This window comes from Sitophilus oryzae, unplaced genomic scaffold, assembly GCF_002938485.1.
Source record: "Sitophilus oryzae breed Bouriz unplaced genomic scaffold, Soryzae_2.0 scaffold_1840_pilon_pilon, whole genome shotgun sequence".
Classification (NCBI taxonomy): Eukaryota; Metazoa; Arthropoda; class Insecta; order Coleoptera; family Curculionidae; genus Sitophilus; species Sitophilus oryzae.
The window spans coordinates 91,093-110,651 of NW_022146547.1; positions in this window are offsets into that span (position 1 = coordinate 91,093).

Here is a 19,559-nt window from a genome sequence, read left to right on the forward strand (position 1 = left end):
GTAATAAAGAAAAAAAATATTGTTTTAACAAAGGTCTAAAAACCTTCAAAATCGTTTGTAGTTTTATGTAGTAGCAAAAAAACTCAACAAAAGTTTCTTGAAATTAGAGAATTATAGTAAAATTGGGAAATTAACATAGTTTGACATAATGTCTTTAGTTGTATACAAACTACAAACGATGCAATTGATTGTAGTAAATTCAATTTTTTTGTAGTACTAATAATTAGCCAGAAAAAGTAAACAATTGTGCGCAATGTAATAAAGAATAAAAATATTGTTTTAACAAATGTCTAAAAATCTTCAAAATCGTTTGTAGTTTTATGTAGTAGCAAAAAAACTCAACGAAAGTCTCTTGAAATTAGAGAATTATAGTAAAATTTGGAAATTAACATAGTTTGGCATAATGTCTTTAGTTGTATACAAACTACAAACGATGCAATTGATTGTAGTAAATTCAACTTTTTTGTAGTACTAATAATTAGCCAAAAAAAGTAAACAATTGTGCGCAATGTAATAAAGAAAAAAAATATTGTTTTAACAAAGGTCTAAAAACCTTTAAAATCGTTTGTAGTTTTATGTAGTAGCAAAAAAATTCAATAAAAGATCCTTGGAATTAGTGAATTATAGTAAAATATGAAAATTAACATAGTTTGACATAATGTCTTTAGTTGTACCCAAATTACAAACGATGCAATTGATTGTAGTAAATTCAATTTTTTGTAGTACTAATAATTAGCCAGAAAAAGTAAACAATTGTGCGCAATGTAATAAAGAATAAAAATATTGTTTCAACAAATGTCTAAAAATCTTCAAAATCGTTTGTAGTTTTATGTAGTAGCAAAAAAATTCAATAAAAGATCCTTGGAATTAGTGAATTATAGTAAAATATGAAAATTAACATAGTTTGACATAATGTCTTTAGTTGTACCCAAATTTCAAACGATGCAATTGATTGTAGTAAATTCAATTTTTTGTAGTACTAATAATTAGCCAGAAAAAGTAAACAATTGTGCGCAATGTAATAAAGAATAAAAATATTGTTTCAACAAATGTCTAAAAATCTTCAAAATCGTTTGTAGTTTTATGTAGTAGCAAAAAACTCAACAAAAGTTTCTTGGAATTAGAGAATTATAGTAAAATTTGGAAATTAACATAGTTTGACATAATGTCTTTAGTTGTATACAAACTACAAACGATGCAATTGATTGTAGTAAATTCGATTTTTTTGTAGTACTAATAATTAGCCAGAAGAAGTAAACAATTGTGCGCAACGTAATAAAGAATAAAAATATTGTTTTAACAAATGTCTAAAAATCTTCAAAATTGTTTGTAGTTTTATGTAGTAGCAAAAAAACTCAACGAAAGTTTCTTGGAAGTAGAGAATTATAGTAAAATTTGGAAATTAACATTGTTTGACATAATGTCTTTAGTTATATACAAACTACAAACGATGCAATTGATTGTAGTAAATTCAATTTTTTTGTAGTACTAATAATTAGCCAAAAAAAGTAAACAATTGTGCGCTATGTAATAAAGAAAAAAAATATTGTTTTTCAATAGTATCAGTAGTACCAAAAAAACTTGTCAATTTTGAAGCAAATATATATATATATATATATATATATATATATATATATATATATATATATATATATATATATATATATATATATATATATATATATATATAGTATATATATATATATATATATATATATATATATATATATATATATATATATATATATATATATATATATATAATGTAATAAAAAAGCTTGCAGCATAATTCTTGTTTAACAAAATATATATAAAATGACTCATGTGATGATCGGGTAAAAGAAAATTTTCTCGAAAATTTCACATACATTCAGATAGATTTTTGTTTTATGGTTAATTATGTTAAATTAATTCATAATAACTGCAGTATAATAGATAATGAAAAGCGACTTCAAGGTATATCAAAAATGTTTTGGTTTTGTTTTTTTAACGCTTTTTGGAACAAAATGTTAAACAGAAAAGTTATAGGGAAGGTTAAGAAGCATATTTTAAAATTACTGTAGAGTATACAGGGTACTTCAAAAAATGTTTGGATTTGTGATTGTTGATTGTCGTTCGGATATAACATATATTTTTAATGAGAATACCCTATTTTTATTTTAGAATTAGATTCTACGTACAATTCGGTAACTTTTTTGCATATCGAAGGTCACAGTGGAGTAACTCGTATCACTTTTTAAACATACCCAATTTTATATTAAATTATTATAATTTTTTTAAACGAATTATCTTATAGAGCCGAGATATCAATACTTCATTATCAAATGAAATATTTTGAATTATTTTTGTGAAAATATCGCAAAAATTGTTTTAAAAAATAATATAATTTTATTAAAAAATCATACGAGATCCATGCCTTGTTACCGAGCTTGTGACCCTCGATATGATATTATATATTAAAATTAATAGATTTTGTAATAATTCAATTTGTTTAGAGAAATGTTAGATTTCGATATGGTAAAAATTATCAGTGACGCAAAATTTGTAGATTCTATCAGAAAAAATTATAATACATACTTTTTTACTGGTGCGACTAGTCTCGGTTATACACTGCGCGTTTTTGTGGTTGCCGCAGAAACGCGCGGCACCGGCATCGACCATAAATAAACTACACAGAGCACCTGCGACAGTCGCAAAAACGCACAGTGTACCGCTGGGCTAAAGCTTGTTTCATATAGACGCGAATCGCGAATTGCGATTTTGCGAAACTGCTCTCATTGGTCCAATTTTACTGATCATGGCGGCGCTGTCAGAAATTTTAAGATTTTGGCGATTCGCAAGATTTAAAATTTGGGGGGCGGGAAAGTTAAAGTGTTTTCAACATTTTGCGAATATTTGTGCGATTTTAAGGTTCGCGTTTGCGCAGAATGGTGTTGTGATCCGGTTATCGATTATTTTGACGACGCTGTCGCAAAGTAACTTGAAAGCATTTCTCCAGTTGAAATGGGTTCTCGTCAAATACGTTTAAAATAATTTAAACGTATTTGGTTCTCGTGCATATGTTTTTGATATATATGGTGACAATTTTTCAACTTCAACCAAGTTATCAAACTCCTATACAGACAATCATTTTTTTCCTTATTTCTTGAATTAAATTGTGACAAGCACCTTGTTGCTTACGAAATTTGAATATTTCACATGTCCCAAATGACCCATAAATGACCTATAAACCTGTGCTATAAACTATAAACCCGTTCTCTTCTACGTTTAATTTTTATTTAACAATAAGTAAATGGCAATTTTGCACCTTATTCTATTCCAATCCCACAATCGTAATCGATATTCATAATTATTAAAAAAATTTAAACTCATATTGTATGCTATAAAATATAAAATAAAGATCGTAAACACGAATAAATATGTATAAAACAAATTAAGTTATCTCAGGTTAGGATTTTTTTTGGTAACTTTCAGTGGAGCAAAAATGAAATGTCCCTAAAAATTCGCGACTGTATGAAATAGGTCCAAATTTTGCGAATATTTTTTGGCGAATCGCTTTTCGCAATTCGCGATTCGCGTCTATATGAAACAAGCTTAAAACAACTGCCACTGTCGACTACGATTTTTCGCTATCGCAGTTGAGGTGTGCTTTCGGTGCCACCTCGAGCCCGGTGCGTCTCGATCTAGAATCGAGACGCACCAATTAAAGAAATAGACAGTGAAATAGATTAATTATAGTTTATATGTTTCGTATATAACATAGGCCTGAATAAGTACAAATAACTATTTTCCTGCAAAATAGAAACCCTGAATAATTTTTAAATTTCTCATTTTTATAAAAAAAAATATTTTTGAAATTTCAACCAAAGAAATACAAGTATACCCATTTATATTTTAATCAACAGTAATACCCATTTAGGAATCATGTTTATATTACGATACATTTAGTAGTATTTGAGTGTTTTAGTATCTTGAGTTTTTTGTTAACATGTTCCACACCCATCTTGGGTCAATTTAGGTAATTGTATTACTTGGAACTAATAAAGATTTATCTATCTATCTATCTATCTATCTATATGATTCGAGGATAACAATTATAAAAATTTTGGCGTAGGAGTAAATCTCGAAGTAAATGGGTCCAAGAAAGTTGCCTAATCAGGAAAAAAATAATATTCTTATAATTTTAATCTTCGTAATTGGAAGGCTTTTGTTTATTTCTTCTATTAAAATTTCGTAGTTGGTAAAAAACGCGCCATAATTACGCAGCGACTGCGATTTAACTGGTCGCTCTAGCAGTCGAGACGCAGCCGATGCGACTCGATCACAGACGAATTCAGTCCGGAAGCACCAGCGATTTAGTATTAGTATACAAACTACATACCTGTACCCGATCCTGTACCCTAGAAGTTCCCTATAGTTTGCTTCTGGGGTACAGATACGTTGAAGCAGTCGACAGTCGTAGCCGTCAGTAAGTAAGTAAAAACAAAAACAATACTTTTCATGTTGTTGTATTATGAAAACATTTCCAAAACACCTTTTTACGTAGAATTTAATGACTGAAGTATAATTTTTTTTAAATTAATAATAAGTTTCGAGTTATCACTAGAAAAATTGATTTTTTATTTGGGACACTCTGGGAATATTTTTAATTAAATGAAAAGAACTTAAAATTACCTTTCCAAAAATATAGCACACTTAATATTTTGTTATAGTCCCCGCTGAAATACAGAATTTTTAAAAGATCGTCACTTTTATCTAGTAGGCTGTGGACCTCTTATTGATTATCTGCCCCTAATCAAAAAACAAAAATTATACAGGATGTTTCAAAAAATATGTGCCATCTCTCGTGGGTAGATTCCTCACGTAAAAACAAGACTTATTTTTCATACCAACATAGTTCCAATTCTGCTTTGTTTCGTGGCTACAGGATGTTAAAGTCTTAATAATCTTTCGATTTATTATAATTTCCTTCCGAGTACTTTTAGTGATTTGAATGGAATTTTGAGGGTGTTACTATGTTACATATTCTAATGCTAAAAAAATATTAATAAATGCACCAGGGACGTGCATATGGGTTATCACTGGGATATTTTCAAAAAAAACATGTGCGCCACTGCCTTTTTTTGTTTGATATCAGAATTGTGTAGACCGTTTAATGCCAATTAAAAGTTATCTCTTGATATTTTGCCCACTTCGGCCTCCTGGATGAGATAAACTGAATTTTATTAATCACAATTAATAAAATTAATAAATTATATATTTTATCTAATTTATTATTAAATATTATTACTGTTAGTTATCATTACCATTAGTCCAACATACAGCAATTTCAAATAAAAAAATAATGATATTTAAGATAATTATTACAAAAAAAATAATTTTAAAAAGTTTTAACACCCTGTAATTATGAAACTATGAATTTTCATAGCAATGTTTATAATAACTTTTTTCATATTTTTTGATGAGGAATCAAAAAGTACTTTTTAAAACTTTTGCAAGTTAATGATATTAAATTTTTATAAAGGTTGCTATTAGACTTGAATCAAATCAAAAGCGAAATGGACAAAATATGAAGAGACAACTTTTAATCGGCATTAAACGGCTTACACTATTGCACTAACAAGAAAAAAAAAAGGCAGTGGCATGCTTTTTTTAGAAAAATATTCCAGAGAAAACCCATATGCACGTCCCTGGTGAATATGTTGACACTTTTTTAGTGTTAAAATATATCGCATTAATAGTAACTTTTACCCTCAAAATTTCATTCGAATCGCTAAAAGCACTTGGAAGAAAATTACAATAAATCGAAAAAATATTAAGAATTTAACACCCTGTAGCTACAAAACAAAGCAGAATCGGACCTATGTTGATATGAAAAATAAATCTTATTTTTGCGTGAGGAATCTGCCCACGAAAGATGGCGCATGCTTTTTGGAACATCCTGTAAATACAGGGTGTCCCAGAAATAAGTGCAAGTAATTCAACTGGTAGTATAATTCAACCCCACAAACACGCCTACGAGGTTTTTTTCAGCAAAATTTTTTTTTGAAACTTTTGATTTTTTTTAGTTTTTAATTAAAAAACATAATTTCATGATAATATGGCAACATAGGTATTAGATTAAATTTACAAGAAAAAAAAATCCAGAAAAGATCCAGCGATTCTCAAAATTTTAGCAAAAAAGCATGTTTTTTCGAAATTTTCAAAGTAAAATAACTCCGTTATTTTGGACTTATTTGAAAAACGAAAAAGAGAAAATATGTTTCTGGGACACCCTGTATATTCGAAAAAATCGAAAACGAAAACATATTTTTCCAGCAAGACAAGGCACCGCCTCAGAATGGTGAAGTTATCAGCAAATTTTTGCAGCCAATTTCGAGAATAATTAAATAGCTAACAAAGATCCCAGGCGGCGGACTTATTACCTATGGATTTTTATTTTTGCGGAAGAATAAAGGTTCTTATTTTTAAATTGCCCATATATAATCTAGGCAAGACTTAGAACTACTTATGCGAGGGTATCTTTCATTCCCACTGAGTTAATTAATTTCGCGAGAAACGTTCAAAAACGGCCCCGTCTGTCCATAACAGAAGACGGTTGACATATCGAACAACCAAAATCTCAAATCTTGGTTTGATATTAATTTTTATTGTTATTAGATATAGTTTAAATGTGTTGATGTTGTTAAATGTAATTTAAATTGTTATAAAATTCTGCATGCATCTCTCATTGCAAATATTATTCCGCCGTTCAAAGCCTACTTATTCAAAGTGGGCGAATGTTTACAAACTGAATATCTCGAGAGAAGAGGAATCGAGCAAAATATCAAGTTAAATTATTTTCAATGAATTAAAAATATACAGGGTGTCCCATATAAAAAATCAAATTTTCTATTCTTAATTTCTAAATTGTTAATTTAAAAAAAATATTCTTAAACCATTAAATTCTACTTTGTGTGTACTAAAAGGTTCTTTGGAAATGTTTTCATAAAAATACAAAATTTTCTGTAGCAAAAAAGTTACAGTGATTTGTTAAAAATGCACTTTTTTGAAAAACATCCCGTAATTCTGAAACGGTAACAGATATCTATGTGCGGTTTTCACCGTCATGTTTTTAATAAAATTAAGCTCCAGACACCGATATTAGTCTTCGTCTATCTCCTAGAGAAAAGGATGTTTCCCTTTAAAAGCGTCCAATTTGGCCCACCCTGTAAATTTGTTGCTAAATAATATATGTCAAGGGTCGACAAAGGCCCGGAACTTAAGATATCGCTGAGCAGGCAGTCGTTGGCAGTCGCTGGCAGTCGTCGGCAGTCACTGGCAGTCGTTGGCAGTCACTGGCAGTCTTGTATAAAATGACATTTTGGCAATACGTGTACATTTTTTACCCTAGTGAGACACCCCTCGTATATACCTAATGTGTTTAGCATATATTCTGACGTATATTACTAAGGAATTTTAACGTAGTTCATATTGTTCGATATGTTTTATTTAATAACTTATTTCTTTCATTCTGTATAATCTGCTTATTATGAAAGTTGGAGATTTTTCAACGATATCATTGGCAAACCGGCATCGCCGCGCATGGCCGCCTATTCATCGAACATGATTGGCTAGAGTACGTCACAGGATTTGTTACCACGCGGTTGCCATGGCTTTTACGCCTTTCCTATTCGTTTGCTTTATCTCCAACTTCACGGTCTCTTCTGAAAAGAGTAGGAATATTGAATACTATTGAAATATCCAGTGGCGGTGTCATTTTTTTGATCATTATTACTTTATTTCATTATTTTATACCGGTTATCCTAAACTTTATTCCTATATTTTTCGTATATTTGATAGTTAAGTTGTGTTTTATTGTTTTGTTATCTTGTTATAATGTTTTTCGTTCGTAGTTTTTAATAATTAGTATCAAGTTTGATCGTATATTTGTGTTTTAAAATGAATAAATTTGTTAAGTAGTTAATAGTAGTCAGACAAGAGAAATAATAGCTCATTTATATAGGTAAGTTAATAATAACATGGATGAAATCTCATTTGGTTTATTTCCAGAGGCACAACTGGGGGGTGACCGGGGGGGGCTAAGCCCCCTCAGATGACCAGTGCGTGTCGTGTAAAATTGGTTTTAACCTCACATTAATCTGATCTTATAGTGACCTAAGCCCCCCCAAAAGACTTGAGCCCCGCTAAAAGTATATGTCTAGTTGCGCCCCTGTTTATTTCCTTGTGTTCATAATAGGGTTTGCGATGAAGAAGCTACAGAGAGTTCGCTTAAGTTGCCGCTTAATCGTAAACTTGAGCGGATATTTCTTTATGCCGGAGTTAGCGTATCGGCTATAAAAAAATTCACACAGAAGATAAAAAAAAGGTTGAAAACTAACCCCGATAAAATGATATCCTGGAAAGAAACGACCACGTGAGACTGCTGTCGAAAAGCTCGACGACTTTTACGAAGTGGTCAGGAATTTGATAAATAGATTTTATCTCGAATTCAAACTCGTCCCCACAATTAGAAAGCTTTTGCAAAAATTGCAGGAAGAATCGAATTTTCCTTTTGCAGGGAAACGCTTAGGGGGTTATTAAAATCAAATGAGTTTTTTTGGCGTAAATGTCAAAATAACAGATAAATATTAATGGAGCGGCCCATTATATTGCAGAGAGAGATATAAATATATACGCGAAATTCGAAAATATAGCCAAGTATTATCTATTTGGATGAAACATATGGGTAGACAATGACCTAACCTTTAAAAACTGCTGGCGAAGCGATACCATATCTGGTGTAATAGGCAATATTGGATCTACTGGTGAGTAAAATTATGTTTTGTTTGCGCTTCCAAAGTTAACTATTTCCAAGATTTTTTTTTGCTGGAAATAGTTATATCTAAAATTATGTATTATAGAAAAAAATATAGTTAGTATAGATATATAAATAAATATACCTCAAGACTCAGTCTTGATCATCTGCTGATGGCAGACATGGTTAGCGAAACGTGAGTCCAGTGTAAAATTAAAAGTGTTTTGGTGTATTGTACTGATTTAGTGTTTTATTTTGCTGTGTAACACCAAAGGTTCCAACCCCCAGCTGTAATTATTTCTTCTATTATATTAACAACACAATAATAAAATGATTCAAAATATTTAAAGGAGCTTTAATAAAAGCTTTTAGTGTTAGCAAGATGGCCGACGGTGATGTTGTTCCTAACAAACCGTCCGATAAAATATTGGAAAATTGTAGTGAAAAACTGTGTTTTCATTGCAAAAAATCAATAAAGTGCGGGAAATGTGTGAATCACTACCACTCTGCATGCCTTAAGCTTGATTTTCATGCATCCGTATCCGGATAACGGATGCATGAAAATCAAGCTTTATTCAAGCTGCAACGCAAAAATCGGCAAAGTGTCGCCATGTGCCGGAGTACGCCTATGAAGAGTCCTGGAGCCGCGAAAAGGATCTCTATGGGATGATAATCAAACTCTTAGAAGAAAAGAACACCTTGCTAGAAGAAAACAATCATCTGCTTCAGGAAGAAAACAAAAGATTGATAAATCAACATGAAACATCAAAAGGTGAGGTTAGGAAGCTGGAAAACATCGCGCCAAAAACTCGGTGTGACGTAATCAAATTGACACACGACCTGGACTTAGCCAATAAAAAAGAAGAAAATGAAAGTACTGTACGTCTGTCCGTTCTGTAGCTACGGGGTATCCGTGAGAGGGGAAACGATATTCTCTCGATGTTTTTCGTAAAAAAAACAGATGACGCGTCCCATCAATAATAATTCAACAAATTTGCAAGTAGCCAATAAAATGAGTGGGCGGAGCGATTTGCGGTGACGCACTCGTCAAATCGACGTATAAAATATATTGCTGTTTATTTAAATGTTTTTTGTCCGCATTCCTTTCATAGACACAGATCCAGCAGATGTACTGTAATCAATCCAATTCTGATCATGTGACAACACTGCATCGCAATGTCAATAACGTCTATTCTGACAGCAACAATGACGTATCTAAAAAGCCAAAACAAGAACAAAACTTTTCCGTAAATAAAACGGATAATATAGAGGATTCGGGGTCGTGGAAAACTGTTAGCCCGAGAAACCGTTCCAAAAAGGGTAACAAACCTGATCCCTTGCAAGAAGTCAATACCATGACTAGCACCTCTAGATCAAGTAATGGTGATGTACAACAAAGGGATTTCCACAAGAAAATTAGGCAAAATGCTAGGTCAAATCCTAAGAAAGGTGAAAATAATGACGACTTGTTAAGGGTTGCAGTCAACTCAAGAAAAGGGTGGATATTTATCTCTGGTCTTGCTCGAGACACGAAAGCTGATGATGTGATTGCCTTTCTTAATAAGTACAAGTTGGATGAAGATTGTTTGTGTGAAAAAATGGTCACCAAAAAGGATCGTTTTTATAGCTCATTCAAAGTGGGTGTCTTTCAACTGAACAGGGAGGCGGTGATGTCTCCTAATTTATGGCCTCTTGGAGCAACCATCAACCATTTTCTTCGCATTCAACGGCCACTGTCTACCAAGAACTGGTAGCTGAGGACTCCAAAAGACAAATTGACAGAGTCGCTTTAACACGAAAGAAAGCAGCGTCAAAAGGAAATCTCAGAAGCAACGAATCTTTAAAAATAATCCATTATAATGTTCAATATTTGCGTACCTCTTTTTTAGATTTTGAAGTGCTTCTCAATGAAATCTCAGCAGATTGTTTATGTTTAAATGAGCACTGGCTGGTGCCAGAGGAGTTGAACACTATTCCCATTAAAAATTACAATATGGTATCTGAATTTTGCAGAACAGTCAAGTCTCATGGTGGTGTAGGTATCTATACCGAATTCAAATTCGAAATGCACCAGTATACACAAATGCACAGTGCGTGATCAGCACGTGCCAGGCGAGAGCCAGCGGCGAAATCTACCCTGATTGGCCGGCTAGCCATGAAATAGTTGAGGTAGGCGGTTGAGATTTTTTACAGGGTCGGCTTGCATAGCGCGTATAAGGAATACTCTTTGATAGTCCACCGCGTGCGGAATATTGAGATTATATTGCTTGTCCGAATTTATTATTTTAGCAGACTATTTATTTTTTTATTATATTATTATTTAAAATCGTTTTTTGTTGCCTTTCGCGGTCTGTTATTTATTTGTTCTTGTTTATTATTATATTTTTTCTATTATTTCAATATTTGTTGATCGCTTCGTACAAGTTACAATTAGAGAAAATAATATTTATGTTTAAATAAAATATTTGTACATATAAGTACATACGTATTACAAAAACTCAAAAGTTAGATATTTTATATTATTTATTTATTTATTATTATATTTATATTTTTGTATCTAATGTTAATAAAATGTTTGAAAATAATTAATAAAGTTTTTATTTGAATAGTTTTAATATATCCGGCTTTTTAAAAAAAATGTCGTTAGACTTTAAAACGGATAATACAGCAAGTTAAAAGTGTTTTTTTAGTAAACTAAAATGTATTAAATTATGTTATAATTTAACTGGTCTTTTAAATGTAAAAAATGTTTACATCATTGCATTTTTTGCAAATAGTATTATAGAAACAAATACCTATTTAAACCGATATTCAGATATTGCTGTCAATAATGGAAATATAAAAATCAGTAGTACCAAATAAAAAGATAATTATATTATTTTAAAGAACAAATTAATCCCTTTTAAAAAACACTAAATTTGTTAAAATCGGTCGTGCCAAAGAGTAATGTAATATTTTAATATGCCCGCCCCCTCAAGGGCGTAGATAAGGGGGGGGGGTACTGGGAGACAGTACCCCCCCCCCCTGACGCTTGACGAGATACGAGAATTGAAATAGTCATTGACTATGAAAGGATTTTTTAAAATTAATATCCGACATATAAGAACATTTTGTATGCTTTTAATTATGTTGATTTATCGTTTATAATATGTTCGACCTAATTAAAAGCACACAAAGTGTTCTTATTGGCCAGGACAGATTAGTGGGGTTAACTCTAATCAATATCCATAAAGATATTGAAAAAAATGTTGATGCTGTTATTGATAGGTTTTCCAAACAGCGTACTAGAAAACTTGATTTTGTTTTGTAGTTTTATTTATAGTTTATAGTTTTTATAGTTTTTTTTAATAGTTTAGGGTTTTTTTATTTATAGTTTATAGAAAATTAACTAATAAACGTCGTTGTTTCATTTTTGTTTATGTTATTTACAAATCTATATTTTAATTTTTGTGTTATGTTTTTATATCTTTTTGAAGACAAAAAAATCGCCGTCGTTTTAATTCGACAAAAAAATTCCGACGGTGATTTTTTTTACGACTTAATCATAGTACCACCCCCATAGCATACACCTATCTACGCCCCTGCGCCCCCTACCCCTATCCATCATTTTATTTCACTAGTTTTATGTAGTTTGATAACAATTAAATAATATAAATTTCCATCATAAATCATAAACAATAAAAAAAATCATAAAAATATACATAATAATTTTATAATTTGAAATACCCGACCTTAGTGCGGCCCTGGTTATATTACTACAGCGTTCCTGTTCACGTGCTTGCCTCATGTCTCTGTTTACGTTTGGTGCAGCTCGGGGTTGAATATACTTTATATCAGAGAATTTAATTTGTGACCTGTTGGATCTTGAAAACCTTTCCCTCGAGCAACACTGCGAAATTACAGGTATTTTGCTGATAGCCTCAAATGTGCAACTCATCACGATATATCGTGCACCGGATGGTGACTTGGACATGTTTTTTAGCATATTGTCATTGGTTCTGGAAAGAGTTAATACTCACAAATCTCTCATCATAACAGGGGACTTTAATGTCCATTTTAATGAAAAAGACAGTAGGACTTCAAAACTGTGCAATTTTTTCAGATCTTTCAATCTTAAGAAAACAGTTAAATTCAGTACTCGTAGTGACAGATGTCTTGATAACATCTTCACAAACATTGATGGTATTACAAAACCGGTAGATCTTACTCATATTTCAGACCATAAGGGTATTTTCTTTGAAACAAATTATTCTTTTATGATTTCTCAAACCAGAATATGTTATAGGCCAATAACAGAGGACGGTTTCTCCAAATTATGCCAAAGTATGCTTGGCTGTAATTTTGATTTCATCACTGATGATAATTTGGATATTGACTTAACATTCAAAATGCTAGTTGACATGTTGAAAAATTTTATAAGTATTTCTTTTCCTGGAAAATCAAAATTAATCAATGGAAAAAATTCTAATAAAAAATTAAACTCGTTCAATGATGATCTGAAGGAAATGCGTAGTACACTGCAATTTATGATAATTTTGAATAGGAGGGATCCTGTTGCCAAACCAAACCAAACCTAAAAATACCATAACTGAATACAGAAGGAGTTACAAAAGATGTGTTAGGTTAGCTAAAATTAATAAGGGTGTCCAGTAACCCTCAAAAGGCTATGTGGAAACTTGTTAACAATAATAGGATAAATGTTACCTCTGACTCCAATTTGAAATTCTTAACTCAACTGATTTTAATAACTTCTTCTATTCTACTGCAGAGAATGTTTTAGAGGGGCTTAGCGGTTCTCAGCGGTGTTTTGAGGATTACCTGAATTCCATACCATTGAGAGACATCCTGCCTTTTAATTTCCGGCCAGTTAGCTTTAATGACGTCGATATGGTTATATCTGATTTAAAAAATAGTAATAGCAAGGATCCATATGGGATAAACACAAAAATTATTAAAAGAATAAAAAATATATTAGTTCGGCCTTTAGCACTATTAATAAACCAATCTATAGCTTGCAATATATTTCCTAAGGTTTTCAAGACTGCAAAGGTGGTTCCCCTCTTTAAAAATAAGGGTTCAGTTGTTGACTGTAATAACTATCGCCCAATATCTTTGCTGCCAATTTTATCTAAGGTTTATGAACGTACCTATTCTAAAGAATCAAATCAATGAACATTTTGAGTTTAATAAATTATTCGCCATTAATCAATTTGGTTTTCGAAAAAACAAAACCACAACATTAGCGATTGACAGGTTTACCAGTGGTATATTGGAAGGGTTTGAGAGGTGGCTTGATACTCTTGCGTCATTTTTAGACCTTACCAAAGCTTTTGACTGTGTTACGCACATCATATTATTAAAAAGATTAATATCCTACAACTTTCAGGAGGATGCTGTTCAATTACTAAAGTCATATCTCTCTGACCGTGATATTGATCACATGTTGATATTGATCAATATGTTCATTTCAACCAATGCAACTCAGAAAAACAACCCATGAAGTATGGTGTACCTCAGGGATCTGTATTAGGCCCCATCTTGTTCCTTATTTATATAAACGACCTAGCATACTGCCAAGGAGGGGGAGTCAACACTTAGTTGTTTGCCGATGACACAACCTTTTACATAAGTTACCACCCCTTAGAGATTGACAATCTTGATTATCACACTTCACTAGAAAACCTAAATCAATGGTTTCTAGCTAACCGTCTATCTTTAAATCACTCTAAATCGCAAAGTATGAACTTTACTCTAAGAAACAATATTAATTTTGATCATCCTTTACTTCATCATTGTGCAACAGAAGCCAAGTTTCTTGGGGTGCACTTAGACACAGGACTGACCTGGGAGAACCACCTTGTCAACCTGTCAAAAAAATTATCAAAAGAACTTTTCCTGTTTAGAAATCTTGTGCAGATAACCTCAAGAGACACTCTTCTCACAGTATATCATGGCAACTTTCATTCTCATCTGACTTGTGCTATTCTTTGTTGGGGTCATTCATGTCATGTCAATAAGGTTTTTGCGCAGCAGAGGAAGTGCGTGCGTATTATTGCAGGGGTGGGTTACAGGGAGGATTGTCGTAATTTATTTAAAAAAATTAAGATTTTAACTTTGCCGTGTGTGTACATTATGCAGTGTTTGTTGTTCATCAAACACAATCTTGATCTATACAGGTCACATGAATATTTTCACAGCTACCCAACAAGAAATAATAGCCGGACTTTTGCCGGCTTGAGAGATCCAAGAATGGTTCAAGATATTTGAGCATAAAGTTTTATAACCTGGTACCAGCTAGAATTAAGGCTCTTAATTTTAATCAGTACAAAACAGAAATCAAAAACTACCTTATAATGAATGCATTTTTTTCTTTTGAGGAGTACTTCAGTTCCAGCTTTAGTCTGTGATTTCATTTGTTTTGTCTAAGTTAGTTTGTGTGTTGTATCTGTTCATTTATAACATATATTTGACATACATATTTGTTTTAATTTTAAGGTTTTAATGATTTTTCTAGTGTTTAATTGTATAAATTTTATTTTATCAAATTTGTGTATTAATGATGCAATGTAAAAACAACAAAAAAAAACTGTAGAAACTAAATTTTTATCAATTTTATCATTTTATATATATTTTTTTTGACTTGTAAAAATACTTTTCTTGTATGCTATTACTAATAAATAAACTAAACTAAACTAATAGTTGTTAGACTGAAATCATAAATTTGAAATGTTTTTGTACCAAAAGTTCAAAGAAGCTGTTTTATCATCATTTTTTGCAGAAAAAATTATGATTAATTTAAAAAAAAAAAATTTCTCGAATTTTATTATTTCTTAAATAAAATGTATTACTCTTCGAAAGAGTTAAAACACATGTAAGTGGCGCCCACTACAAAGAGGAGTCATATTGACACCAAAATAAAATTTCCCATATCAAAAAACTCCCAGACACCAACGTCAAAAATTATTGGGAAAAAATCGAAATAAAAATGAAACTTGTACACCCATTTTTTTGTAAACCTTGAAACAAATGAGAATATAGACTTTGCTATCATTGACTCACCCTGGACAAGATACTGCCAGCCAAACGAGAAAAATCAGAATAGCAAACTATTTCAATGAGTTTGTATCGCTTCGTACAAATACAAATCCTAAACGGGTTTTACAGTATCTTCCTATAGATCGATATTTCATCCCCCTATAAGAGCTACATATATCCCCCACCCTCCACTTAGAGGAAATTTCGGCCAATTTGTATGTAGGGGCTGGTGTGCAGTCGGCCATTTACGATGTGTGATGCAAATTTCGTCGGCCGGCATGTTGTTCCAACGACACTTGGCGTCGAGTTACGACTGGGAAATAAATTCGGGAGCTAATTGCCCCCCGTGCGCCACTTTTTATTGCTAAAAACCCTTCCTGGTCTCTTGGCGGTTTTGGAAGGTCCAGCCATTAAAATATTCATCTCTTTTATTTCGCCGCAGGCACTGTTTAATTATAATTTAATGAGCGAGGGGCAATTTCTAATGGCTCTCGATATTTTGCAAGTAATAATCTGTAAAACTATATCGTATAGCCAAAAAAATGCTTGGCAACAAATTGTAGCTAATTGAATGGTGTTAAAAGTATGCCTAAAGGCCCCCATACACTTTGGTGATTTTGTTTTAACAAAACAAAATACCCGAAGTGTATGGGCTATTCAAATGCAAGCATATCAAAGCAGGGACAGGGATAGGAGTATTTAGGCCGAAAATTAAATACTCCGGACACCTACTATACAGGGGTGTCCGAACTGTTTTCCGGAAACTTCGGCAGCATATTCTTCAGATAAAAATAAATAAAAAAGTTCGTATAAATGTATGTCCTAAAATGCTTAGTTTCGGAGATACAGTACATGGTACACTGCTGATGGACACATGCCATCCAGTTCTAAGTATAACGGTATTCCGCTTATTATACAGTTAAAATATTTCTCTTATAGTTAAATTACTATAATTTTAATAGTTGTTTTTGATGAGAATAGTCTTGCAATCCAACACAATACTTCTTCAGCTAATGGTACACTGCTGATGGACACATGCCATCCAGTTCTAAGTATAACGGTATTCCGCTTATTATACAGTTAAAATATTTCTCTTATGAAAAATATATGTCACGACACTGTTTGGATGTATGGTAACAATTTGGTCTCGGGTGTTATTAGTCCTTGTATTCTTGGTCTATATCAATATCCAATATGGTATGTTATCGGTTGTCATTTTCCAGCCAATTTAAGCCGTTTTTTTCGATCATGCGATATTCTATAGTCTCAATAGGATCTCAACTGCTATTTGCTTCTCCTTTATCACTCATTGATCGTTCCTGGTAACAATCGTTTTGCAGTTAGCTCTCCCTTTTGACGTTCGAAATTAAAAACGAAAAACGTAACAAATTACAAGACGAATTACACAAAACGTATCAGTATTGCGACTCTGAAGCTATTTCTTCCCATCCATCATCAAGATGGTAACATCTTGCGGTCGCTGAAAGATTCTTTTATACGCGTGTGTGCCTCCGGTTGTATATATTTTTTCAATTACGCTTTCTGGCTTTGATATCCTTCTTTGTCGATAACACATAAATCTTATTCTAGACGTATTTAAGATGGTTTTTCTTCTTTGATTTGTCAGCCACTGTAAAAGCGCGAAATTGAAAATACAGAAAAAAATTCGAAATTTGTAGTTATACAGGGTGGTCCGAACTATAATTGGAAAAGGTATTCTGCAGATAAAAATGAGTAAAAAAAATCTTATAAAATCATGGCTTAAATGATTTGTTTTGGGAGATACCCAAATACAGGGTGTAGAAGTTTAATTTATATTTCGTTTTTTTTTAATAATTTCTGAACTAACTACCATATTTGGTTACTACCAAATATCCCGAGAACCATATTAATTGGTGTCTGGGTGTTTTTTGTTCCTATTTCTATATAAAATTCACTACAAATTACATTACTGCAGCAAAATCCGTCTCATCCCTTTGTATTTCGCTTTTTTTTCATAGGCTTTTTACACAAGTATAATATTACTATCTACTAACGTCTTACCCATTTCAAATCCTTACCTAATTATAATAAAATAACATACCTAATAATTCCATGTTAGGATGCAAATATCTTGCTGTAGTAAAACCCACAATATGCATCATACTGCAACAAAATCCGCCTTATCCCAATTATTTTTGTATTTTTTTTTCTTTTTTGCCATCTACAGGGAGAGGGCGCCATCTACATATGTTTTAACTGTTTTTAAAAGTAATAACTATATGTCCATAACTGTATAAAACTACTGAGTGATCAAATATACATTTGCGTGATCTTGGTCAAAAATGCTACGAACAACCGTTCTCAAGGTAATTAGAATGGAGGTAGTCAATACATGTCATTATTGACAAAAAATAAACGTGTTGAGTAGATTTTTAAAAATTAATCACAAATGTTTTCTTCGAAAAAATTATAATAAAACAGTTTCTGTTGAACTTTTAGCACAAAAACATTTAAAATTTATGATTTCGGTCTAATAATTATTTAGTCAACATGTTTAATTTATGTCAATGATGACAGGTATTGATAATTTCAATTCCAAATATCTCGAAAACCATTTTTTTACCAAGAGACTTATTTTACGTAAAAAACGTCGCCATCGTAAATGCATATTTTTTTATTCGGTTGTTTTATACAGGTACGGACGAAAAGTTATTACTCTTCAAACCAGTTAAAAAATATGTAGGTGGCGCCTTCTACAAGTAGGAGTCATATGAATCAAAATCAAATTTCTTATGCCAAAAAACTACACCCTGTATCTCCGAAACTAAGCATTTTAGGACATACATTTATACGAACTTTTTTTACTTATTTTTATCTGCAGAATATGCTGCCGAAGTTTCCGGAATACAGTTCGGACCACCCTGTATATTAATTTATATTTCTAGAAAAAAAAACAGTACAAAACAATGATTTTACTCAATGGACACGTTTATTGTAAAATAACTCTACAAACATTTGCTAAAACAGTTTTTGCGTATTATCTCGAAACAATATTTTTGGGAGTTTCATAAGACTGGTTTTGGAACTTGAGGCCTAAATTATTAAGTTTCAATGGATTTCCTTGATCAATTATTAAATTAATCGTATAATATCCACGCCTAAACCTATTAGGGTAAACCACATTTTCCGCCCATGGTATTTTGATAGCAGGCTCATAAAATTCGCGTTATTTGAACATGAAATGCTTCCAGAGGCCGCAAGTGGCGCCCATCGAGACATAATTACGGGGGGCACTGCGCCCCCTGTGCCCCGCGGACAAAGTAATGCGAATGCATGCGGTCCGCCGCATCGCGATTACTATATGGTCCGGTCAAATTAATGGCCGTGAGTTATGCAAATGGCTCGAATTGTTATTAAATGGGGAATGTATACGCCGTCGCCTTTCCTCCCTTTGTCATATACAGGGTGAGTCTTATATAAGTGCAAATATTTTTAGGGGTGGTATATTTCGACCCCAGAAAGACATCTATAAGGTTTTTTTCGTGAAAAAAAAAATTGACAATTTGAAATGTTTTTGATTTTTTTTTAAATTTTGTTATATTAATATTTAAATATTTAATGTTAGGGTTTCCGGATCCGGAGCTGTTTTTCGAGCCGTTTTAATTAAAATAATATTAAATTATTAAGTAATCAGTCGTGAAAAAATTAACATGAACACAAATAAAGGAAACAGTATGGGTAACTT